The sequence below is a fragment of the Dendrobates tinctorius genome, unplaced genomic scaffold (assembly GCF_039654945.1).
Source record: "Dendrobates tinctorius isolate UK_male_01 unplaced genomic scaffold, ASM3965494v1 ptg000086l, whole genome shotgun sequence".
In the NCBI taxonomy this organism is placed as follows: domain Eukaryota; kingdom Metazoa; phylum Chordata; class Amphibia; order Anura; family Dendrobatidae; genus Dendrobates; species Dendrobates tinctorius.
This window is the reverse complement of record NW_027361754.1, coordinates 70,391,725-70,418,822: the sequence shown is the minus strand read 5'-3', so window position 1 is coordinate 70,418,822 and position 27,098 is coordinate 70,391,725. Positions and strand designations below refer to the sequence as shown.

The window sequence follows — 27,098 nt, the reverse complement described above, 5'->3', positions numbered from 1 at the left end:
GTCCTTGTACTTGACCACCAGCAGGTGGTCGCTACATTGGGCTCTGCTCTCACCTTTTCGGAGCATCTGCCCAAGTAGCGTCTTCGGGAGGCCTCTCTGATTTTTGCAGACAGTACCGCAGGCTGCAGTATGTCGCTCAGAGAGGGATTTGTAGAGTGGGACACTGGTATAAAAGTTATCAGTGTAGAGGTGATAACCTTTATCCAGCAGTGAGTGCACCAAATCCCACACAATTTTCCCACTCACTCCCAGGAAAGTAGGACACTCAGGGGGTTCAGTCCAGGTATCCTTCCCTTCGTAAACTCTAAACCTGTGGGTGTACCCTGAGGTACTCTCACACAGCTTATAGAGTTTGATTCCGTACCTGGCCCTCTTACTGGGCAGGTATTGACAGAATTGCAGCCTTCCCTTGAAGTGAATCACGGACTCATCCACGCAGATGTCCCTTTGGGGCACGTACACTTCAGCAAACTTTGTTGAAGTGTTCGATGACCGGTCGAACTTTGAAAAGATGGTCAAAGTTGGAGTCATCTCGTGCGGGACACTGTGCATTATCAGTATAATGCAGAAACTTGTGGATAGCCTCAAAACGCGTCCGGGCCATGACCATTCGGAACACTGGAGTGTTGTATAAAATATCAACACTCCAATATTGCCGAATTTCCGGCTTCTTCAGTATCCCCATATGGAGGACCAGGCCCCTAAACTGCGTCATTTCAACTGCGTCTACAGGAGACCAGTTTGAAAATGATGAACGCGGGTTTTGCTCCAAAAATTGACGAGCGTACAAATTAGTTTGCTCCACCATGAGGTTAACAAAATCCTCAGAGAAAAAGACTTTGAAAAAGTCAATTTCTGTGAAGCCGGTTGTGTCAAACTTGATTTCTGATTCTGCCACAAAATCAGGAATCAGTGGCTCGTATTTTTCGGGGGGCGAGGTCTATACGGGGAGCACTGGGTCAGCTGCGGGCATGGTGGGCGCTGCCTCATCTTCTGTCCTGGAGCGTCTGCGTGGCGGTTCCGCAGGGCCCGAAGAGGATGAAGAATCCGAAAAATAAAGAAAAGTGGGATCGCCATCCTCGCTATCAGTGTCGGAGGCAAGGATAGCATATGCCTCCTCCATTGAATAGCGCTGTTGGGATGAATTTGATGACATTTTTGTGTAAATATGGTGCTTGGGTGTACACTTTATTGAAAACTGTATGTGTACGTGAGGGGCGGGAGTTATTGGTGTAAACTTTCTGTAAAGAAAAAGCTGTGGAAAAAAGTCTAAACCAGCAGGGCCCTAGCTGATAAGTGTCACTTATCAAAATTAGGCTGCTGGATGTGCGCACGGGGTGGTGCAAGGGGGGGTGAAAAAAAAAGAAAACGGCAGGCACAAACTGATAAGTGAACTGTGTCACTTATCAAAGTTTGCCAGCTGGGGGATGTGTGTGTGGAGTTGGCGCTAAGGGGGCTGAGAAAAAAAAAGGAGCACGAGTGTTGCTCGATGAACTGCGTCACCAATCGGCGCTCGGCGGCTGCGCAAAGGTGGGTGGAGGGGGGTACAAAAAAGTGGGATTGGGGTGGATGAAGAGAGATTGGGCAGGGATCAACAGTTAGAGTTGTAGTTAGGTGGCACAAAGGGGGGTGAAAAAAATGAAAAACGGCAGGCACAAGCTTGGATAAGTGACGTGTGTCACTTATCCAAGTTTTGCGGCTGCGGGATGTGTGTACGGAGCTGGCGCAAAGGGGACTAAGGAAAGAAAAGCGAGCCCGAGTGTTGATCGGTGAACTGCGTCACCGATCAACGCTCGGCGGCTGCACACGGAGGCGGCGCAAAAGTGGGGTGGAGGGGGGTAAAAATAGGGGGATGGGGGGATTAGGGTGGATGAAGAGAGATTGGGCAGGGATCAACAGTTAGAGTTGTAGTTAGGTGGCACAAAGGGGGGTGAAAAAATGAAGGGGGTGGAGGGGGTACAAAGAGGGGGAAGGAGGGATGGGGGGATGAAGATAGATGTTGGGGTGAAGATAGATTGGTCAGGGGATCAGGGATCAGGAACACTTACGGTTGGCGTTTTTTTCGTTCTTCTTTCTTTTCTGCAGGGATTAAGATGCTACAAGTTGTGGCACCACAATACCCAGCACAGGAGCTCTTGCTGCGTCCGACCTCTCTGCAGGAATCCTCACCTAGAGTGAGGACCCCTGCAGACAGGTCAGAGGCAGGTCAGGGGCAGGTCACAGAGTGGTCACATCGCTGCTGTGACCTGTCATTGGTGGGATCGAATGATTACATCGATCCACCAATCCCTGATCTGCCTGGTGACCATGGCAACTGCCTAGGATCGGAGCTCACAGCTCCGATTCCTATTCAGGTCATACCCAGGTCACCAGCAGGGCATATGTGACCTGTGGTTGGCGCGATCGCCGATCTAATCGATTGCGCCAGCCAGCTCCTGCTGGGCCTGCAACAGGCTCCAGACAAGGATCGGTGCTAATATAGCATCGATCCGGGCCGGTACTGGCAGAGCACAGCGGCGATTGGCGCGATCGATTAGATCGGCGATCGCGCCAATCCGGGGGCTTTTGGCGGTGCCTGGCGTTGCCAGGCACCGGCTCTAGGATCGAGTACATCGGTACTCCGATCCTAGCCTAGGACATCATTGTTTCAGCCAAGCTGATTGGCTGAAACAATGAGAAACGCTGCGATTGGCTGATCAGAATTGAACAGCCAATCACAGCGTTCTGGATGCCGGGGGGGCGGGATCGCAGCCCGGGAGGCCGACGCCATCTTCTGTAAGGTGAGATGGCGTCGGAATTTTAATGCGATCACCGCGACTTAAGTCGCGGTATCGCATTAAAGGGCCCGACGTACTATCCCTTCCACGGTCATACGGGCCCGGGTACCGTGGACGGGATAGTACGTCGGATTTCAGAAAGGGGTTAATGTGCATTCTTTGTTGATGTCAGGGTGGATCTTTTCCAGACATATTGTTATCTGCATTGAGGCTGATTTTCTTTATTTCTCCGACTGCTTTTGCACTAGGTTTCCGCCCGTAATCGGGGCGAGGGTGTATGCGGCGGAGGAGGAGCTAACCTTGTGTTGTTTACTTAGTGTCAGCCTCCAGATGGTGGTAGCATACACCCACGGTACCTGTGTCCCCTAATGAGCGTCTCGGAGAAAAGGATGTTACGGTGAGTACTCACAAACATCCATATTTCATGGCGAAAAAGCGCATAAAATCCACAGGAATTCCGGACGTGTGCACATAGCCTTAAGGGGGTTTTACACATAGTGATATCGCTAGCAATATCGCTAAAGCGTCACCGATTTTGTGACGCAGCAGCGATATTGCTAGTGATATCAATGTGTGTGATACTTACCTCCGACCGGCTCCCCCGCTGTCTGTCGCTGATCGCGCGAGATCGGCCGGGTCCTTTTCTTGTCGGGCGCTTCCTGCTGGCGCCGACGAGCGACGTGTGGACGCGGGCGGGAGGACGTCAGCATCGCTGCGTTTGAAAGGTAAGTAACGACCGCTGCTGCGTCGCTACATCGCTAGTGAGATCTGCCTGTGTGCCAGCTCACTAGCGACCATTTAGCGATGCACCAGCGATTCTGACCGGGTCGTATCGTGGTCGGATCGCTGGTGCATCGCTAAATGTAAAGGGGCCTGTAAAGTTGGCCCTTTAAAGTGTCGGCATTGGTAACGAGGGACCATACAGGAGCTGGCACCACCATGATAAAGATCTATTCATAGCATTGTGTAAATGACGGCATTCACAGGAAGTTCCCGACATCAGACACTAACGTTCCCCTGAACTCTACATTTATCAACTACGAGCTCCATTGATCTTCATGAGAAAGCCGGTGTGATTCTGTTGCAGGGGTTTTTGTTCAGACTTCGCTCTATTAGAGACCTAGAAAATGGTGCATTCTGATAATTGCTGCAGATAACCCACGCTTTAGACGGTCATTAGTCTTTGCCCTGACAGCCGAGAAGGGAAATCTGTCTATTGAGACAATCGGCTCACTGTTGCATTTACTTATCAGACAATAGGGCCGGCCTTTGTGATGCAGAGGAGATTGCCGGGTAAAATGGAGACTGTTGTCGTTAGTTCTTTCGGTGAATTGTTGGTTTTGGAGCCACTGATTTGCTTCTGATCAGTTGTTTAAAGGGGATTCTCACTCATTTTCTTCCCAGTTTTCCCTCTGTGGAACACCTATAAGAAAAAAGTTTTGTTCTATGGAAATCTCCAATAACGTGCCCATTATAAAGCCTACAGATCAGCGTTACAGTGGGTCACTTATTCAGAGAGTGATTGTCCCACCATTCATTGTGTAGATAGTAAAAAATGAACATTATTGCCTTTTATACGCCGTAATCCAGTGAAAAATTAGGACATTTCCTTGATTAGCATGGCGCCACCTGGTGGTCAAAGTGTATAGCAATGTGCCGGTCCTAATGAGCTGAGTGTCGGTGGACACACATGATCACTGCGCTCCCAACAGCCCCATGTCTGCATAGTAATTTTCTGTTCACTGCAGAAAAGCCAATAGAAATCGCTTTCTACCTGCTTGTCAGGGAAGGAGCAGAGCTGTATCCGTAAGAGGGGAGTATCGACTGCCAGAGGGGGAAGGAAACTGATTGTCAAAAATCTATCCTAGTAGAACTGAAAGAGTCACATGAAAGAAAAAGTAATTTAAAACATTTCTGGACTTCCTTTTTAAAGGTTATTGCCATATTCACAGACATATATTGTCAGATTTGCAATTTACAGCTTAGTAAAATTTGCAGCCATTTTTTCTATATTAACACTGGTCCTTTTCTGTAATAAGCAGTAAATTGAAAAGTTACTTATTTTCACACACACGGATGGGCAGAACAGTTTAAGAATGTTCACCGATATATCCTACTCATAGATACATCATGGCAATTTTAATTAGTCATGTAGTCACCCCACTTCCTCATCAGGAGATGAGTCGCGCAGCATGACTCCTGTCAGCCACTTTGCAGGCACTAGGCAAAAATTAGGTAGGTGAGTAATGCCTGATGAGTGTGCAGCCATCAGACGCCATGTCAGTAACGCCTCCTACCTGCAAATATGAGAGGTGCTAAATAAAAACTTTAAGCACTGTGTTGTTTTCTTGTAAGTTAGTGGTTAGACCATTTCTCCACAGTCTATCCATGACCTGTTTTGCAACATGACAATACCAGGCCTGCCTATTGATGGTGCTACTGTGAGCAGCCTGTGTGACCTAAGCGTGCTACCATGGCTGCAGCGTCTCCAGACTTATGTCCCATCGAGCATGTTTGGGATATTGTTAGTCAACAATTTCACCGGAGCTGCCAACAGAGGATCTTGATGACTTGCCCAAGAGCATGAAGCGCAACATCGCATTCCTGAAACATTAATAGCTTCAATGATAGCGGCCGAGGCTGTAAGTGCCGGGATTTCTCGGACGCTTTATTGTGGGACACCTGAATGCTGACATTATGGGTGCATTCAGACGTGCGTATAAATCAGTCGGGGCGCGTACTACAATGCAAGGAATGGCCGTGCATCTCCCTAGCATGACGGCTTTATATAGCAGGCTGACTCTAAAGGGGGCTTCACACATATCGCTAAAGCGTCACCGATTTTGTGACGCAGCAGCGATATTGCTAGCGATATCACTATATCACTATGTGTGATACTTACCTCCGACCGGCTCCCCCGCTGGCTATCGCTGATCGCGCGAGAACGTCCTGGACCGTTTCTCGTCGGCTGTTTCCTGCTAGGCTTCCTGCTGGCGCCGATGAGCGACGCGTGGACGCGGGCGGGGGACATCATCATCGCCGAATCTGACAGGTAAGTAACTACCGCCGACCGCTGCTACGTCGCTGGTGAGATCTGCCTGTTTGGCAGCTCACTAGCGACCATTTAGCGATGCACCAGCGATCCTGACCGGGTCATATCGTGGTCGGGATCGCTGGTGCATCGCTAAATGTGACGGGACCCTAAAAGAATACTTAAGGAAAAAAAACTCAGCTCCTCCACAATAGGCTACACCTAGCTATTCAGATGTATTCTTAAGCTGGAGTCACACATAGCGACTCACCAGTGATCCAGACAACGATATCAACGTGTCAGGATCGCTGGTAAGTCGCTATGTGATTGCTGGTGAGCTGTCAGACAGCTTGACCAGCGATCAGCACAGCGACGCCGAACGCGCGGCGTCGCTGTGTACATTAGTTACCAGCGCGCTGATGCAGGGAGCTGGTAACTAAGGTACACATCGGGTATCTAAGGGACGCACGTCCCTTAGATACCCGATGTGTACGTTACTTACTAGATCCCTGCATCAGCGTGCTGGTAACTAACGTACACATCGGGTATCTAAGGGACGCACATCCCTTAGATACCCGATGTGTACGTTAGTTACCAGCTGATCGCTGGTCTCCCGCCTGTCACACACAGCGATGCGTGCTGGCCAGCGGGAGACCAGCGACCAAAAAAATGTCCAGGGCTTTCCTACAGCGATCAGCGTTACCGGCAGGGGGGGCCGGTCGCTGATCGCTGTCACACACAGCGATCTTGCTGGTGAGATCGCTGTTGTGTCACAAAACTAAGATCGCTATGTGTGTCGGCCTCCTGGTAGCTGCAGATGTCCCATGGTTTCCTTTGTTCCCCTAATGAAGGGTACGAGATGGAAATTTTAAGGTTAACAATAATGATGAGCGAACAGGCTGGGATAAGGTGTTATCTCAGCATGCTCGAGTGCTAACCGAGTGTCTTCGGCATGCTGAAAATAATATGGTTGAGTCTCCGCCGCTGCATGTCTTGCAGCTGTTAGACAGCCACAACACATGCAGGGATTGTTTGTTTGTTATGCAATACCAGCATGTGTTGCTTCTGTCGAACATCCGCGAGACATGCAGCAACGGGGACTCGAACATATTATTCAAGCACGTTGAAGACACTCGGTTAGCACTCGAGCATGCTTAGATAACACCTTATCCCATCCTGTTCGCTCACCATTAGTTATTACCAAAAATCCTCTTTCTTCTTCGCCTCATTGGGGGACACAGGTACTGTGGGTGTATGCTACCGCCATCTGGAGGCTGACACTAGGCGAACAACACAAGGTTAGCTCCTCCCCCGCCGTATACACCCTCGCCCTGAATGCGGGTGGAAACCAGTTTTTTGCTTAGTGTCTATGGAGACACACGTCTGGTCTTTTTCTTCAGACTTCTTGAAAGGGTCCGATTTCCCCAAACCATCAACGGGCGAGCACGTGTCGAGTATCATCTCCACGTATCCTTTCCCGCACCGTGTGACAAATCTGGGCAGTTTCCTTTCTTTCCTTTATTTTTTCTAAGAAGATTAGAGAGGGCCAACAGATCCTATTGAAAGGGTCCGATTTCCCCAAACCATCAACGGGCGAGCACGTGCAACTATCCCTCCACGTATCCTTTCCCGCGACGTGGGACATGATGCCGGACCTAGCCCTGACCACCTCTAGGTATGAAAACCATGTGGCTGTACAGAGGCGCAAGACGGTCTAAGCGGCCCCCCACTGCTCCACCAACGCTAGACGGAGGTGCTGCAAGGAGGCGGACGGTCCTTCTCCTCGGCCTCAGAAGCTGGATGGATTGAGGGTGCCTGCACCGTCCGGGATCCCCGCACCACCCCCGCCTCCCCGATGGTTTGTATGCCTGCTGGATGAAGGTACAGGGCGTGCGTGGGACTCCTGGGCAGCAGGGGAGATGTGAAGCTGCAGGCAAAAATAGGCTCTCCTTCCCTCCCTGTTCCCCTCCTCCTGTGACGCCGGATTAGCACAGGAGCATCGCCACCACCTCCACCGCCGCAGAGCGCTGTTGCGGCGCCGCCGGCCCGCGGGCGGGTGTTAAAAATCTAGCCCGCGGCTTCGGCCGGAGCTAGGCCGGGGCGGAAGTTCCGCCCCCGGCTACACAGCATCACTTCCGGGGCTCACCCCCTGGAGCCTGGGCGGGCACCGGATAAATTGAAGCCCCGGCTTCAGACCGGGGTAGGCCGCGACCGGTAAAGTGGTCGGCCTGCCCCACGGAGAAGCAGAGACGCAGGAGCGTTGGCGTGAGGGGGACGCAGGAGCGGTGAGTGCAACCAAGTCTGCGGGAGCTCGCTAGGACGCAAGGAGTGTCCCTCCCCCCCATCTCTAAATATAAAAAAAAAAAAAAAGCAAAGCGCCTGGCAGAGACAATATGGCTTGGAAAGGAAAGATGCACTCTTTCCTCTACACTGCATGCATCTCCTGTAAGGCTGCGTTTCTGCGTGCGCAGAGCAACAATTTGTGCAAGGCCTGCGATTCCGAACGTGCCCAGGAGCCCCCACCCCCCGGCAGCTGAGTCCGGGGAACAAAATCCTCCGGAATGGGCCCTATCATTATCCCAATCTATGGCATCGCTTACAAGGGCGATTGAGTCTCTTCGCGCCCCGAATGGAGGCAAGGAGAGTGCCTCGCCTATCTGGGAGGGGTCCTCCACCTCACAGGGGCCGCTCTCAATTCCAGGCAGGTGCGAAGGAAGCGGACCTACACGAGGTCTCCTGGTCTATCCGATCCCTCGGAATCTGGCAGTCCAGCATCTCGCTCTCCCTCACCAATGGTCGGGAGTAGGCAGAGTTCGGATGGTGACTCAGACGGGCTACTGGACCGTGATACCCCAGGGAGTTGAGAGACAGTGGACAGCCTCATTGAAGCTGTCAATCAGACCCTGGGGGGGTAGAAGATGAGGTTACTTTGGCTTCGAGCCATAAAGTAGCCTTTAAACGGGCCAGGCGACCCCACAGAGTGTTTGGTACTCACCCGGAAATGGGGAGGATATAGTGCAGCGGCACAGAGAACGCCCAGATAGGCGTTTTTCGGGCCAGAAGATCATAGAGGCAAGATATCCATTTGTCCCGGATCTCCATAAAGGATGGACGGAGTCACCAGTGGTGGATCCGCCAGTGTCACGCCTGGCCTCGAAATCTCTGTTGTCGGTACCGAGTGGCTCATCCATTAAGGACCCCACTGATAGACTCATAGCCTGGCTCGATCAGTTTTTGAGGCATCAGGGTCAGCGCTTGCTCCCTCGTTTGCGGCAACGTGGGTAGCCAAGGCCATGATGTCATGGTCAGAATCATTGAATAGGGCCTTGCAGGATAGAGACCTGCCTGTGGAGCTGTCAGAGGTCGCAAATCAGATTGCGATGGCTGGAGAGTACTTGATCAATGCTTCCTTAGATGCGGCCAATTGTGCGGCATCTGCAGCCGCTAACGCGGTAGCCATTAGGAGAGCCCTGTGGTTAAGAACTTGGCGAGCTGATTCTGTCTCAAGACGTCTTTGACTTCCTTGCCCTATCAGGGAGGCCGCCTGTTCGGGGAGAAGTTGGATCAGCTCATCTCTGACGCGACAGGGGGAAAAAGCAGCTTCCTCCCGCAGCAGATAGTTAAGCAGCCTTTTCGCCAGGTCCCGCCATGGTTTCGGGCCTTTCGCAATACCGGGTGGACGACGGCCACCAGTTGGGCCGGCCCAAATCGCTCCAAGCAGGATAGGGAGCGACAGGTCTCATATAGACCCAATCCATTGGGGAGGATGCGCGCGCGCCATCCCAGGTCGAGAGGAACCAGGCCGCAGCCAAATGACTCGCAGCATGTTGTAGGCGACATCAGCAGGGTAGGCGGCCGCCTGCTTTTCTTTCGCCATGTTTGCGTCGACGTAGCACACGACTCATGGGTGGCGGAACTGGTGTCTTCGGGGTACAAGATAGTTTATCAGGTACCCCCCAAGACGTTTTTTTCTGTCCCGACTTCCCAGGGTGAAGTCCCAGGCGAAGGCGTTGCTGGAGGCCATCGATTCACTCCAGTACAACGAGGTCATAGTTCCCGTACCAGAGCACGAGAGAGCTCAGGGTTTTTATTCCAATCTGTTCGCAGTCCCCAAAAAGGACGGAACGGTCAGGCCTGTTTTGGACCTGAAGCTCCTGAACAAATTCATCAGGGTCAAACACTTCAGGATGGAATCTCTCCGTTCAGTTATTTCGGCCATGGTGCAGGGAAAGTACTTAGCCTGTGTCGACATCCAGGACGCCTACCTGCACGTCCCCATTTTTCCACCACATCAAAGGTTCCTTCGATTCGTCATCAATGGCTGTTACTTCCAGTTTTTCAGCGCTGCCCTTCGGGCTAGCCACCGCCCCCAGAGTGTTCACGAAGGTAATGGCAGTCGTGATGGCCGTCGTACATTCTCGGGGCATAGTCGTCTTACCCTACTTAGACGACCTCTTGGTGAAGGGCCCCTCATTTCGGGCATGCCAAGAAAATGTCGGAATTACGCTGGGTACGCTCTCCCACTTAGGGTGGTTGGTCAACAGGAAAAAGTCATCCCTTGTGCCAGCCCAGAGGATCTCCTTACTAGGTATGATCTTCGATACCTCCCGAGGGTCGGTGATTCTCCCGCAAGACAAAGTCCTAGCGCTCCAGCAAGGAGTCCAGAAGCTCCTGCAGCCTGTCCCTCACACCATTCATTTTGGAATGAGGATATTGGGGAAGATGGTGGCAGCAATGGAAGCAATTCCGTTTGCCCAGTTTCATCTTCGCCCACTACAGCATGCCCTCTTGGCAGCTTGGGACAGGAACCCGTTTTCGCTCGATCAGCAGTGCCGGCTGTCCCTTCAAGTCAGGCAATCACTGGAGTGGTGGACGATCAGATCCTCACTTCTTCAAGGGAAACCTTTTCCCCCAGAGCACTGGCTAGTAGTCATGACCGATGCCAGCCTCCTGGGCTGGGGAGCAGTTTTTCGCCATCACACAGCTCAGGGCCAATGGTCCCAACAGGAGGCACGCCTCCCGATCAACCTGTTGGAAATACGAGCGGTCCGGCGGGCGCTGCAGCATTTTCAGCACCTTCTAGCAGGACGGCCCATTCGGATTCAGTCAGACAACGCCACGGCGGTGGCTTATGTAAATCATCAAGGGGGGTATGCGTAGCAGGGCAACCATGCGCAAGATAGGTTCCGTCCTTCAGTGGGCCGAGAAGAACCAGTCGGTATTGTCGGCAGTCCACATCCCAGGAGTATAAAATTGGGCAGCAGACTTCCTCAGCCGGCAGGAGGTCGTGGCTGGGGAATGGGCCCTGCACCCCGAGGTTTTCCAGCAGATTTGCCAATGGTGGGGAACTCTGGACGCAGATCTGATGGCGTCCAGAATGAACGCCAAGGTACCCGTGTACGTCGCGCGGTCACGGGACCCGCGGGCGTTCGAGGTGGATGCGTTGGTTCTACCATAGAACCAGTTTCGCCTTCCATACTTGTTTCCACCGTTGCCATTACTCCCGAGGGTCATCAGGAAGATCAAAACATAAGGGGTTCCAGTGATCCTGCTAGCACCAGACTGGCCCCGGCGGGCGTGGTACGCAGATCTGGTGCAGCTGCTCACCGACGTCCCATGGTGACTCCCAGAGCGTCCAGATCAACTGTCCCAGGGCCCGATCTTCCACCCAAACTCAGGGACCCTGTGTTTGACGGCATGGCCGTTGAATCTTGGATTCTGACCTAGGCTGTGTTCGAGCGTGGAGTGGTCGCTACAATGGTTAGCGCCAGGAAGTCTACCTCGGCAAGTATCTACCATCACACCTGGAAGATTTTCTTCGCTTAATGCCGGGAGCGGGGGGTTTTCGCCCCTAACATTCTCTATTCCCAACATCTTGGCCTTTCTCCAATCAGGCCTAGACGCGGGACTGGCCCCGAGCTCCCTCAGGAGACAGATTTCGGCGTTGTCCGTTCTTTTCCAGTGGAAGATTGCTACTAATATGCAGGTGAAGATTTTCATCCAGGGAGTCAGTCATTTGGTACCACCCTATAAGGCACCAATGGACACCTGGGACCTTAACCTGGTCCTGAGTGTCCTGCAAGAAGCGCCTTTTGAGCCGCTACAGGATATATCTTTATCATTCCTCTCTTGGAAGGTGGGGTTTTTGGTGGCCATTACCTCTGTGAGGCGAGTGTCGGAGTTGGCAGCTCTGTCTTGCTGAGCACCTTTCCTCGCTTTCCACAAGGATAAGGTGGTGCTTAGACCGGCTCCCCCCTTTCTTCCGAAGGTGGTGTCCTCTTTCCACATCAATGAGGATATTGTCTTGCCCTCGTTCTGTCCGGCACCGGTGCATCGCATGGAGAAAGCTCTTCACATCTTAGACCTGGTGAGAGCTCTCAGGAGGTACGTGTCGCGGACGGCACCTTTTCGCCAGACGGATATGCTGTTCGTGCTCCCTTTGGGGCGCAGGAGGGGACTCGCGGCCTCAAAAGTGACCATAGCCAGATGGATCCGTTTAACTATTCAGGAGGCCTATCGCATCAGAGGTGCGCCAGTTCCTTCAGGGATCAAAGCGCACTCTACTTGGGCAATGGGCGCTTCGGCACCAGGCTTCGGCTGAACAGGTATGCAAGGCAGTGTGACCTGGTCCAGCCTGGACACGTTTACTAAACATTATAGTATCCATACTCAGGCTTCGGCGGATTCGAGCCTGGGTAGAAGGATTCACCAAGCAGCGGTGGCGCACCTTTAAACCGGAGGTGTATGTAGCTTGGATCAGTGAGTCAATCTCCCACCCAGGGACTGCTTTGGGACGTCCCACAGTACCTGTGTCCTCCAATGAGGCGAAGGAGAAACATGGATTTTTGTGAGTACTCACCGTAAAATCCTATTCTCCGAGAAGCTCATTGGGGGACACAGCACCCACCCTGTTAGCCAAGTTGGCTCTCATTTATTTATTTAATTAATGTATGTTCTTTTGTGAATGTCAGGGTGGTCCTTTGCCAGACATATTGTTTTCCTGCAAAGGCTGATTGTTATTGTTCTCCTACTGCTTTTGCACTAAACTGGTTTCCGCCCGCATTCAGGGCGAGGTTGTATACGGCGGGGGAGGAGCTAACCGTGTGTTGTTTGCCTAGTGTCAGCCTCCACATGACGGTAGCATACACCCACAGTACCTGTGTCCCCCAATGAGCGTCTTGGAGAAAAGGATTTTACAGTGAGTACCCGCAAAAATCCATGTTTTTTTGCGCTCTTATTCACTGCTGAAATTTCCATAATTCCATGACTTTTCCTTCTTGATGCTGCAATTGAGGAGTGTATTTACAGAAGGTAAATGTCAGCCAGGTATAAGAAATTAATCAGAGCATAATTTTTCAACCTCATCAGGTTAACAACAAAAATGGAGACCTCTGATATCCTGGTGTGGGAGCTGCCCAGTGATTCATCCGCATGTATTTTTGTGTCACAGTAAATGCACAAAGCACCCTCGCATCGCTCTGGTCGTGGACGCAGCTTAATGTCCGAATCCTGCTCAGGAAAACCATCTGTACCAGATCTTAAGGGCCTTTTACATTTAGCGATGCACCAGCGATCCGACCAGCGATACGACCCGGTCAGGATCGCTGGTGCATCGCTAAATGATCGCTAGTGAGCTTCCACACAGGAAGATCTCACAGCAATGCAGCAGCGACGCAGTGCACGATACTCATCTTTCACACACAGCGATCCTGAAATCCTCCGCCCGCCTCCACGCGTCGCTCGTCTCACACAGCAGGAAGCGCCAGACGAGAAATGGAGCCGCCCGATCTCGCGTGATCAGCGATGGACAGCGGGGGAGCCGGTCGGAGGTAAGTATCGCACAAAACCAGTGACGTTTTAGCGATATTGCTATGTGTAAAACCCCCTTTAGTCCAGGTTTTGTTTTTTATCTTTGCAAAATCTTGCTGACACAGCATCCCCCCTGCCCAGCCCCAACACTGAATGCATCTGCCAGTCACTTCTCATCCATGCGGCGATGGTCAGATTGTTATGCATGGGGGCCGAGCATACAACATCACTCTCTGTAGATAATTATCCATTAGTGTCTGATGTTGGTATCTTAAAGGAACGGCTCATAAATTGGGAAAAAAGGAGCTTTCATTGTGTTTTTAAGAAGAAAATGAAACAGAATGCTAGTGATAAGGAACCCGTCCTGTCGGGAGAGTCTCATTATCGTCGCTGCAGCACAAGAATTCCTCCTAGGGTTTTCGCATAATGGCACAGAGCTCCGTGCTGCACCAGCACTTTCCCGCTTTTGTGGAGCTGCGTCTGACGTTGGCGCAGCACAATAGATGGAAAAAGGTGAAAAGTGCACGCTGTAACGGAGGGGACTGCGGATCATGAGATAGGGGCATTATTGAAGCCCTTACAAGTTGTTATTTAGCCCAGACATTCTGCTAAGCTGGGGTTCTGGCAGGACTTGAATAGCGAGAGTGCAGAACAGATTGCATAATGCTGTCATTGAATGCCCAGGGCAGGCTAGGAGGAAAACTGTTCAGGGGAATATAAAAAAAATCAGCTTAGTCGATTAATTAGCCAGCACATCACAAAGCCTCGCTCAGCACTTTGCCAATAGCACTGCTGAAGAATTAAAAGCTGCAGGATGCATTCACACATCCAGAATAAGTGTACGATCTGGTGAGGATAGGAAAGAAACCTGTATATATGGGGTAGTCAGGCTTCTAATGATGCCTCCGTCACAATCGCAGCTTCTCTAACCTCTGCTGCTAGCGCCAAAGATGGGGGTCATATATTCTTAGCCGACCAGGGAATCCAAGTCGGCTATTACTATTTGTTCCAGTTCTCTGTACTAGGGTGACCTCTGGGATGTCATCTATATACCCTAACCGGTTATTTGGAATGGGTTTGTGTACGTGGAATGACCCCGTTAAGGGATAAATCCAGTCTTAATTAGTTTCTAATATGTGTGAAGGAATATTCCGAAGATAGTAAGTCTTCATAGGATAGACGATAACTAGCTGATCACCGGGAGTTCGGCTAGTTGGACCCCTAGTGATCTTGGGCAGCACGGTCAGTGGATAGCACTGCAGCCTTGCAGCGCTGGAGTCCTGGGTTCGAATCCCACCAAGGACAACATCTGCGAGGAATTTGTATGTTCTCCCCGTGTTTGCGCGGGTTTCCTCCGGGTACTCCGGTTTCCTCCCACATTCCAAAGACATACTGATAGGGAATTTAGATTGTGAGCCCCATTGGGGACTGCTTCTGCTGTTAGAGATTTCCACTTACAACACAACAGTTTATGTGCAGTGACAGGGGAGGCTATATTTTTTGTGCATCAGCTCTGTTGGTTATTAGGCTGCCTTATAAGGCTCCCTGATAGCTGCATTACTGTTTGCACACTGCTGTGCAAACTGCTTTTTTAAAAGCAAAAATACTTTTCTTCCTCTTTTCTGCACAGTTACCAAACGTTCATTTTTCCACACTTTTGTGTGCAGCAGTCCTGCTTATTAGGCTGCCTGCTGCCATACTTGGACTGAGAGCATCATTGTCAGCCTCCTAAAATCTCTAGGGAGATTCAAATTCTCCCCAATACTATATACACCTTCTAGTTTGTCATACACCAGCCAATTTCAGCCTGTTAAATTGAAGAGTAATCTATAGTGGGCCTGAGATAATAGTTCAGCCTCCTAAAATCTCTAGGGAGATTCAAATTCTCCACAATACTATATACACCTTGTACCTTGTTTTACACTACAATATAGCTGGTGGTATTTTGGGTACATTTTTCCAAAAATCAGGAAGTATGGTGGAAGAGGCCGTGGAAGTGGGCGGGGGTTGCCAGCTGGTACTGATGGTGGTGGGGGTGGTGGTGCATCTGCTGGTAGTGGCAAAAGCACAATAGCACCTATGGCAGGAGGTGTTGAGCCTGCGTCATCGTCTGGCTCCACAAGGCCTTGAAGGCTCCCTTTTCTGGGAGTAGGTAAACCGCTTTTCAAGCCGGAGCTTCAGGAACAAGTTTTGGCTTACATTGCTGACACAGCCTCCAGCTCTATCGCCTTCTCTTCTGAAGTTTCAAAAAATAAAAGCACTGAGTCGTCACTGGATGCTCCTGGTCAGGAACAACACCTTTCCTTGTGTCCTTCACCCCTACCAAAAGTGAAGGATGCGGCAGGCCACACTACAGATTACTCCATGGAGCTCTTTTCACATACCATGCCTGGGTTATCAAGTCAAATCGTGAATTCCCCAGTCCAAGATGAATCGGACATGGAGTGCACTGATGCACAGCCACTGCTAGATTTTTCTGCTGGTACATTCACTCAGAGCACTACATTGTCCTCGCAGTGTACTGAGCCAGAATCTGACCCTGATGAAACTCAGGTTCCCCTTCCCGCATACTATACCACCTTACACAGTGACACAGAGGAAGGTGCACAGGAAATTTAAGAGGAGGTGATGGATGACCCAATTGTTGACCCAGATTGGGATCCATTGGGGGAAGAGGGTGCCGCTGCCAATAGCTCAGAAGAGGAGGAGGAGGATCCGCAGCAGGCATCGACATCGCAACAGCTGTTATCTGGCAGGCCCGTAGCAGTCCAAAAACGGCTTACAAAAACCCAGGACAGCTTGGCCAGACGATCAAATTAGAACAGTGTGCAAGGCCTCAACATGTCTTCCATAGTAGGAAGAGTGCAGTGTGGCACTTTTTTGAACAAAATCCTAATGATCAGGCAAAGGTTATCTCTAAGAAGTGCGCAAAGACCTTTAGCCGAGGGAAAAATCTGAGAAATTTCAATACCAGTTGCATACTTAGACATTTAACCACCATGCACTTGCAAGCGTGGACAGACTACCAAACCTCACGTATCACATGTGCACCTGCTCCGAATGAAGGTAGTCAGCAACGCTACATCGCTTCCCCCACTGTAAGCCCATCGGTTAGCACACCACCAGCAGCAAATGTTGAGGTGTCGTCGCAAGGCCAAAGCAGTCAGGGAATCACAATGTTATTGCTACGAAAGACTGAATCTAGGCCATCAGCAAGACCACCAACACCATCACCAATCCTCTCTCAGTCCGCCATGTCCACCGCTAGTTCCACCATATGCAGCTCTCAAGTCCAGCTCACCCTACCAGAGACTCTGAGTAGGACAAGAAAGTACTCATCCTCTCATCCGCGTACACTGTGTTTGAACGCCCACAGTGCCAAACTAATCTATGTTGTGAACTCATTTTCTGCTCCACCAGTTGAGAGTTCTCCTTCCGTTCTCCCTCTGGTGGTGACAGGAGGTAGTGAGGTTGGTTTAATTGGTAGTGATCTGCCACCTTATGAGGAGGATAACGATTGGATCTCTGGAGTATCAGACTGGATATAAGACAGCCGACGCCCTATCCTGGTGCTGGTGATTCAGTCTGCTTCTCAGGTCTTGGACTTCAGCTCTGTTCCAGTCTTCTCAAGTTAAGTTTGTTTTTGCTATTGTTCACACTTGCTCTTGTTGGTCAATTCAGTTTTTTGTGTTCAGCCAGCCCCTGCTGGGGTTGTGCTGAATTTCTACTACTATTTATCTGTATTTGCCTTTTGGTCCCTTATTAGATTGGCCTCTTTTTGCTCTGTCTCAGAATATTTCAGAGTGCTGATATAGTGGGAGAAGTCTAGTGACTTCAGGGTTAATTTTGCTATCAGATGTGTTGAACATTATTTTGGTAGGGTTTTTGGTAGATTGCAGACAGTGTCTTTCCTTTCCTGTCCTTTCTAGTTAGTCGGGCCCAATCGTTTGCTCAGCCTATGTTTCTGCCTTTGTTTGTGTTTTCATCTTGTTTCACCGTCAATACATGTGGGGGGCTGTCTTTCCTTTGGGTCTGCTCTGGGGCAGTTAGTTTTCCTCTTTTCCTGCTTTAGGCTTATGTAGCTCTCCGGTTGTGACGAGGCATCTAGGATCATCGTAGGTACGCTCAACGACTGCTGCTAGTTGTGTGGTAAGATCAGGGATCTGCAATCTGCATAATTACCAACCTCTCTGGTTTTCTGAGACTTGGCTTGTGTTGTTTTTTCCTCCTCGGTGACCCATTCATAACAAATCTCGTTAGAGATGATGCCCTACCGGTTGGTTGAAAGCGAAGCTTTCCGCGAGCTCATGGCCTACGCAGTACCACGCTATGACCTACCCAGTCGGCACTTTTCTCGAAAAGCCATCCCAGCCCTCCACCTGCATGTGAAAGACCGCATTGTCCATGCACTCAAGCAATGAGTGAGTGGAAAGTTGCACCTCACAACAGATACATGGTCCAGTAGGCGTGGCCAGGGCCGTTACGTGTCCATCACTGCACACTGGGTTAATGTGGTGGATGTAGGCTCCACAGGGGACAGTGGCGGTGGGACAGTGCTGCCTAGCCCACGGTATAGGAAACAGTTGACTGTAGGTGTTCGACCCTCCTCCATAAGCGAAAGCTCGTCCACAGTGCGCAGTCGCACGAGCACCCCATCCACAGCTGCCAGTGTTGCACACGAGGTGTCCCACTATCGAACATATAGTGGTAAGCGTCAGCAGGCTGTGTTGAAAATGTTGTGTTTAGGCGACCACAGACACACCGCGGAGGTACTGGCTGACTACTTGCAGCGACAAACTGAGTCATGGCTGGGCAGTCTACATCTTGAGGCAGGCAAGGTAGTTAGTGATAACGGTCGGAATTTTGTGTCAGCCATAGCCCTTTCAAAACTCAGACACATACCTTGCCTGGCTCACACCTTGAACCTGGTGGTGCAGTGCTTCCTCAATGATTATTCGGAGTTAACAGCCCTGCTCTATAAGGTGCGAAGACTGTGCTCGCTCATCTGCCGGTCGCCCGTACACTCCACTCGTATGCAGAAGCTGCAGCGATTGCTCCACCTTCCCAAGCACCACCTAATTATCGACGTTGCAACAAGGTGGAACTCCATCCTGCACATGGATAAGAGGCTGTGCGAACAGAGGCAGGCTGTAATGCATTTGTGGGAGGATACACGGGCAGGCAGTTTGAGGGCATACATGGAGTTGTCTGGTGTGCAGTGGTCGAAGCTGAAAGACCTCTGTAAAGTGCTTCAGTGTTTTGAGGAATGCACACGGCTGGTAAGTGCAGACGACGCCATCATAAGCATGAGCATTCCACTTATGCGTCTGCTCATGCAAACTTTGACGCACATTAGTGAGCAGGCGTCTGCAGCCGAGGAGGAGGGAAGGCTTGATGACAGTCAGCCATTGTCTGCTCAGGGAACTCTCCTGGACGAGGTGGAGGAGGAGGATGATGGGGATGATTATTTAGGGGAGGAGGATGCTTCTCAGGGGGCAAAAGAAAATGTTGGCATGGCAAGGTTAGGAACAGGGTTTGTGTGTGACTGGAGGGATGTTGATTTGCCAGAAAATGCTCCTCCACCCAGCACTCGCAGTGCATCATTGACACCTGGAACATTGGCCCACATGTGTGATTATGCCCTGCAGATCCTAAAAAGGGACCCCCGCATTGCCAAAATGAACGATGACGACTACTGGTTGGCCAGCATCCTGGATCCACGCTATAAAGGCAAATTCCAAAACATCATGCCACAGGAGAACCTAGAGCTAATATTAGCTGACAAACAAGCAACTCTGGTAAACCGTTTGAGGCATTCCCAGCACACAGCGGCGGTGATGGTTCTCCCACGAGCCGTAGGGGGCAACATGGAAGAGGTGTTCATGGTGCACACAGCCGAAGTGGCGTTGGACATGGGTTTCATGACCATGTTGTGGACTGATTTTTCAAGTACCGCTCACACGACTGGTAATACTGCATCGATTGAAAGTGACAGGAGACAGCAGTTGTCAACTATGGTTACAAACTACTTCTCCTCCCATATCGATGTTCTCCCTCACAGGTCATTCCCCTTTGACTATTGGGCCTGTAAACTGGACACCTGGCCTGAATTGGCACAATATGCTTTACAGGAGCTCGCTTGGCCTGCTGCTAGTGTGCTATCCGAAAGAGTCTTCAGTGCTGCTGGATCAATCCTGACAGAAAAAAGGGCCCATCTGTCGACCCAAAATGTTGATGATCTAACCTTCATTAAAATGAACCATGCATGGGTTTCAAAGGATTTTGTCCCACCTTCCCCTGCTGACACGTAGGTTGCCAGAAAAATGGCTCGCTTTTGTCCTCCTCTTCCTCGGACTTTTCCAATTCCTCCATTTTCAACTGCTGAATGTCCAACATCAACATATGCCATTTTTTCAACCTCCCTAACTGGGCTGCCTCCCCCCCCCAGGGCCGGGTCACCACCTGGCGCACGCACCCGTGCGAGTGCCGTTGCCCTGGACAGGTGGGTGGGCCTACTCTTGGGCGACGGCACTGTCACAGGGTCCTTCATAGTACAATCAAATGTCTCTGACGGTGGGGGTGCACACCCACCGTCAGACACACCGGCGTACTATGAGGGGCCCTGTGCCAGTACCACCGCCCACGAGTGGCCCCCCTGCTTGCTCAGGGCCCCAGCACTTGCAATACTTACCTCTCACTGCTCCACCGCTGTGTAATCTGGGCTGTTAAATCCTTCACTGGGACTGCCAATACAAATTTGGTAAACTGATAGATGATGGTTAAGACGTAGCTATGCCCTGTCCTGCTGGGCTCTATCTTCAGATGATCAATGGCTTCCATTTGTTATGGACGTCGACTTACAATGAGATGCAGTGGTAGTTTATCATCAGCTTTCACGGTTTTCCTACTCACATTTGTGTGACATTTCTGCCCACATTTTTAAATGTGTCCTCTCATGCCAATCCAATAGAATCGTCTACGGCCTGTGGCTTCTGTCTTTTGCACTCCAAAGTTACCTGACAGATCATGATAGGCAGTGAGGACCATGTCTACATCTCTCCCTGTGATCACAATTTGATGGAGATGAGTAACGGTGATGGGATCCACAGTACTGCGATACAGCAAACCTTTCTTCACAAGAACTGTCTCCACAGACAAAGTAATTGAGGGTCAGCATCGCCTCTGAGAATTCTCCCTGGAATTTTTCCCGTGATTACTAATTCCAAAATTTCTGCAATCACTCGACTTTCTGTCTGCACTTGTATCCATCTCGTTTCCTCTTGCGGAGAGTCTGGACTGTCTTACTGAGACTGAAATATATATGAAGATTGAAAAATACCCCAACAGTGTATGCTGGTGTACGTTTCAAATACATTACCCTTTTTCTACTTTTTAGATTCTTGTGTAATCCATACTGAGGCTGTGAGTGTCTTTGTCTGACTACGGAAATGTACATGGAGATTTTTAATGTTTAAACTATGCTATATATACCTGGTATCCAGTGATACTGTACCCTTTCTCAACTTTCTACAATCTTGTCGAATCTATACTGGGCCTGAGACCGTCTGAGTCTGCCTCCTGATTAGAGATAAGCGGTGTTCGAGTCGACCTGTTCGCCAAGTTCAAATTCGAGCTGTTTTGGGCGGTGTTCGAGCCGTTCGTCGAACTTGAACACTTTGCTTAAAATTCGGCTGTTCGAGGTTCCGTTCGATAACGGTTCGTTCACCAAAAGCGTAACTTCATTTTCATATTATTAATGGTTTTCAATGTTAATAGACAGTTTCATGGCATAGTAGCGGTGTCTGGTAGCCAGTGGTGTAGTGCACCTGTCAAGTAGCTACACCGTGTGTGTTTCTAATAATTTTTTACCGCATCTTGTCCAGAAAATCCTTTTGGGCCTTGTAGCACTGTCTGCTAACAGCAGAGGAGCCCACCCGTGAACCTAGCTATGCCGCCTGTTTATGTAAGAACTGCGTACTACTCAGCAGAGGAGCCCAGCTGTTAAACAAGCTACAACACCTGTGGTTTGGACACTTAATTTTTTCACATACTTTCTGGAATGCCGGTTAGGCCTAATTTCGGAATTCCAGTTGACCTGCACTTACTGGGAAATCCTCGTTCGCGGTGTAGAATTGGAATCCCAGATCCCCATCACTAACGGGGTTCAGCGTGTTATCTGCACCTGTAAGCGACACACGCTGGTCCTTTCAGTGTAGCGTGCATGCAGCCCCGGACATGTAAGGGCATGACAGACCTGTTATTGCTCCATCTCGCGAGCCAGAGCCTCGCGCGTCCCTCTAGTAAGCTGGACGCGGACCGCGGGGGCATGCCGGAGTCTCGTTCGTTAACGGAATTAAGCTGACAAATCACTAGCACAACTGAAAACGGCCATGCACCACCACCCACAGAATCGACAAAGCTTGTAATCTGTCCATCATTTCCGTGACTGGCTTGGCTGAGGTTGCCCGTGTGGAGTCCAGTTAAGCCGCAGGCTCTACTCCTGGTGGTGCCCTTCTGGACATTCCTTTAAGGTTCAGCTTTGCAACCATACTGCCCCCAGAAACCAAACACTTTGCCTTCATGGACGCCGTTCGGAGGGTCGTGGAAATAACGCCGCCCGATCGGCAGTTGGCATAATTTATGGTGGGAAGTCCAACAGTATATGATCGTCTTCGATTTTAGCATTTTAGATTTTTTTTTTTTATTTTAGATTTTTAGTCCAGCCTTTCTTGACTTTATAAGGGCATGACATGCCTATATCTGTGTCTCCTCCTCCTTTTTCTCCTCCACCTCTTTTCTGTATGTAGTTGCCTTTTTCCATATGTTATTTTTGTCTTCTGAGCATTTTGTCTGCTTTGGGACACCTTTTAAGGTGTTTTGTAGTTGCTTTCTATGTGTTTGTATGTGTTTGCCTGCCATTGTTTTCAATGGGGCTCGACGGTGTTCGTCGAACGTTCGACGAACATCCGACGAACTTGCCTCCTGTTCGACGAACTGAACCGATCTCGAACACTAGCGGGGTGGCTCAACACTACTCCTGATATTTAGACGTACATTTTTAATGTTTAAACTATGCTATATATACCTGGTATCTGGTGATACTGTACCCTTTCTGCCAGGAAGTCCTCCTCCACCCACCACTCTAAGTGTATCATTGACACCTGGAACATTGGCCCACATGTGTGATTATTTCTTGCAGATCTTATTTTTATATTGTGGTGTGATCCATCCTGAGCGTGTGAGAGTCTGTGGGTTATTCCTGCAATTTATATGTAGATTTAAAAATTACCCCAACACTGTATACATCTCTACGCTATTGATACATTACCCATTTACTGCTTTTTATATTCTGGTCTAATCCAAACTGACCAAGTGAGAGTCTGTTTCTGACTGTGGAAATAAATACTGAGATTGACAATGACCCCTACACTGTGTACAGCTGTACGCTTCAGATCCATTACCGTTTTACGGCTTTTTATATTGTGTTGTAATTCATACTGAGCCTGAGAGCGTCTGTGTCTGCCTCCTGAATATACGGAGATTTAGAATGTTTAAACTATACTATATATACCTGTTATCTGATGATACTGTACCCTTTTTCTACTTATATTCTTGTCTAATCCATACTGAGCCTGTGAGCGTCTGTGTGACTCATGAAATATATAGGGAGACTAGCTGATGAGCCCGGCGCTGCCCGGGCATAGTAACTAACTGTGGTTAGTTATAGCAAATTATCATTATCCTCCATCCCATAGTCCCGTGCCCATATACCCATCATACATATCCTCCATCCCATAGTCGAGTGCCCATATACCCATCACACATCCTTCATCTCATAGCCCCATGCCCATATACCCATCATACATATTCTCCATCCCATAGTCCCATGCCCATATACCCATCATACATATTCGCCACCCCATAGTCGAGTGCCCATATACCCATCACACATCTTCCATCCCATAATCCTGTGCCCATATACATATCCGCCATCCCATATCCTCCATCCCATAGTCAACCATTATGACATCATAATGAGCGGCGGGGCTTGCAACCTATGTGACATCAGCGTCACCATGGCAACCATTGTGACATCATAATGAAGGGCGAGACTTGATACGCACAGTTTCCCCATTATGCAAATATGGGCATTGTGACATCACAATGAGGGGCAGGGCTTGACGCACACACACTTTTTCCCCAGTATGTAGATAGGGGCAAAATTGTATGGTGAATTGGAACGCGCGGGGTTAAAATTTCGCCTCACAACATAGCTTAGGACGCTCTCGGGGTCCAGACGTGTGACTGTGCCAAATTTTGTGGCTGTAGCTGCGACGGTGCGGATGCCTACCCCGGACATACACATACATACACACATACATACATACATACATACATACATACACACTTTGAGCTTTATATATTAGATTGAGAATTATCCTTTGACTGTATAGAGCTGTACAATTCTGATACAGTACCATATATCTGATGTTATTTTGGGTACGTTTTCTCCAAAATTTGGAAGTATGGTGGAAGAGGCCGCGGGCGTGGGAGGGCCAGCTGGTACTGATGGTGGTGGTGCATCTGCTGGTAGTGGCAAAAGCACAATAGCAGCTAAGGCAGGAGGTGTTGAGGCTGCGTCATGGTCTGGCTCCGGAACGCCTGGAAGGCTACCTTTTCTGGGAGTAGGTTAACCACTTTTAAAGCCGGAGCATCAGGAACTGGTTTTGGCTTACGTTGCCGAAACAGACTCCGGCTAATATGCCCTCCTCTTCTGAAGTCTCAAAAAATGCAAGCACTGAGTTGTCAAGTGCTGGCTCCTGGTCAGGAAGAACCCCTTTCCTTGTGTCCTTCACCCCCATCAAAAGTGAATGATGCAGCAGGCCACACTTCACATTAGTCCATGTAGCTCTTTCTCAAATACCATGCCTGTGTTATCAAGTCAAATTGTGAATTCCCCAGTCCAAGATGAATCTGACATGGAGTGTGGGTGGCCAGCCAGGGCAGTGGGGTTAATCGGTACCAGGCCGGTGTCTCAGAGGGATGTGTCACGGTGGTGGTGACCCGGTCCGTGGGCCTGGGTGTCCATGCAAAGGGGTGAATAACGTTTATAGGTGAATGATACGTGACGCCACCTGTGGTTTCTGATCAAATTGACCAGCGCTGCAGTGTCGCTTCTCTGGGACAGATGTGGTGCAGCTAAGATGTAGAAGCCCTGCACAGGTAGGGCCGTAGTCGCAGGGCAGATGAAAGAGTTGGTAGATGGTGTGCAGTGCAGGATGTAGCAGAGCCGTGCCCCAGGCGCAGGAGAAAGATGACAGACACAGTCGTGCAGTTCATTTACCTGTACTTGGTAAGTGCCGTACAGGACCCAGAGTACAGATGGAGAAGGAGTTGGGCAGCCTGGAAGCAAATTAGGAATTCTCTCTCTGCAGATAGGTAGTGTCTCCTCCGTTCTAGCGCTTATCAGAGGTACTCACAGTACTGAGTTCACTGAAGGTCCCCCTGTTGACTCTCTTTTGAAACTTTCTCGTATGGCAGGCAGCTGTAGCCTTTTCCTTCTGTCTCACACAAGTTGCTGCTGGGGCCTCCGAGCCTTAGTTGGGAACAGAGCATTTACAGCTGCTACTTCCTCCGGTTTCTGCTGCAGGACCGTCAGTGTCCCAACAAACTCGGAGACCGGAATCTGGACCATGCGCTCCAGCTAGGAGTGAGTTTTAACTCTGCTCATCCTCCAGCTCCCCTTCTCACATCCACACAATTCCCCTTCCCTTCACAGACTGCACTAACTTCCCTTCTCCCGACCACAGAGAGCAGCTCCTCAGCAGTCAGGTTCAGAGCTCTCCCTGCTGGCCTGGAGTGGGAACTGTGTTGTGTGTTGGTTTAACTGCTAGAGAGATCCTTCGTTGCTCCCAAGCATGACATCACACTCCCTAGGAGGAAGGTAATGCCACTGTGGCGACCGTACTCCTGAGGGCGCCACAAGTGCACTGATGCCTAGCCACTGCTAGATGATTCTGCTGGTACATTGACCCAGACCACTACATTCCCCTCGCACTCTACACAGCCAGAATCTGACCCTGATGAAACTCAGGTTCCCCTTCCCGCATACTATACTACCTTACACGGTGACAAATAGGAAGATGCAGATGAAAGTGCAGGTTCCTTGAGCAGGTGGGGGGGGGCATACTCATCGGTGACGGCACTGGCACAGGGCCCCTCATAGTACGCAAAAGTGTCTCTGCCGGTGGGGGTGGGGGGGTGGGGCCCACCCGCCGTCAGACACACCGCCGTACTATGAGGGGCCCTGTGCCAGTGCCAGTGATATCACCAACGAGTGGGCCCCCCCTGCTTGCTCAGGATCACAGCACTTGCAAAGTTGAAATACTTACCTCTCCCTGCTCCACCGCCGTGACGTCTTTCGCGTTTCCTGACAGTGACATTCTGGTCAGAGAGCGCGATGACATCACGTCTGTACGCCCTCTGCCTAAACAGTCCAAGTGCAGAGAGATGGAAGATGGGGACGACGAGGAGTCCAGACTAGTACAGGGATTCCCTAGTGAGGAGACTTGTTTAATTGTTTTAAAGGTTTGGAGCAATTTTTGGGCAGTACTATACTCTGGAGAATGATATATGGGGCCCACCATACACTGGAGCATTCCAAAGGTGGACATCAGACACTGGAGCAGCATTTACAGGGCCTATTATACACTGGGGCATTAGAAATGGGGCCCATTATACTGTATATGGAGCATTATTTGGGCCCATAAGACAGTGGAGCTTCATCCATGGGGACCAACATATACTGTAGCATTATGTGGAGCTCATAATTTATTGTATGGAACATTATATGGGACCAATGATTCTGTATGGAGAAATATATGGGCCTCATTACTCTGTATAGCGCACTATGCGGTGGCCATAATACTGTATGGAGTAATATACTGTCTGTTTTTGGAGCTATTGGAGAATTTAAAATGGATATCAGTCATGTGATGTAAGAAGTGGAGTATTTTTCATTGTACTATACCGCTATTTCTCTACTGTATCAGAGGATCATGAATTGTGGCATGTGTTAAAGGAGCCCAGTGACACTTTGACCCAGGGCCCACGAAAATCTGGAGCCAGCCCTACCCCCCCACAACTTTAGCCAAATAACCCCCAGTTTTCAATGCCTAACTATTATTATAAAGTAAATTAAGGTTGACAAGCTTAAGTAATAAGAATTGATGTTTTTGGCATTAAAATGGGCACTGTAGGTGTGTTTCCTGTCCTCCACTCACTGCCGACTTTTCTTCCCCATTGACTTGCATTGGGTTTCGTGTTTCTGTCTGCCTTTGACTTTTCACGATAATCTGCCGATTTCGTTCGACCAGACTTTTGCGAAAGTCGGGTTTCATGAAACCCGACTCGACCCGAAAAAAGGCAAAGTCACTCATCTCTACTCTGGTCCATTCATTGTCTATTTCCCTGCTGGAGAA

General features: G+C 50.0%; 1 protein-coding gene across 3 annotated transcripts in view; it reads left to right on the top strand.

Annotated features, from left to right (window-relative positions):
* VPS13D (vacuolar protein sorting 13 homolog D) overlaps positions 1–27,098 on the top strand; it is a 438,357-nt gene that overhangs the window by 269,663 nt on the left and 141,596 nt on the right. The gene's annotated exons all lie outside the window — the stretch shown is intronic.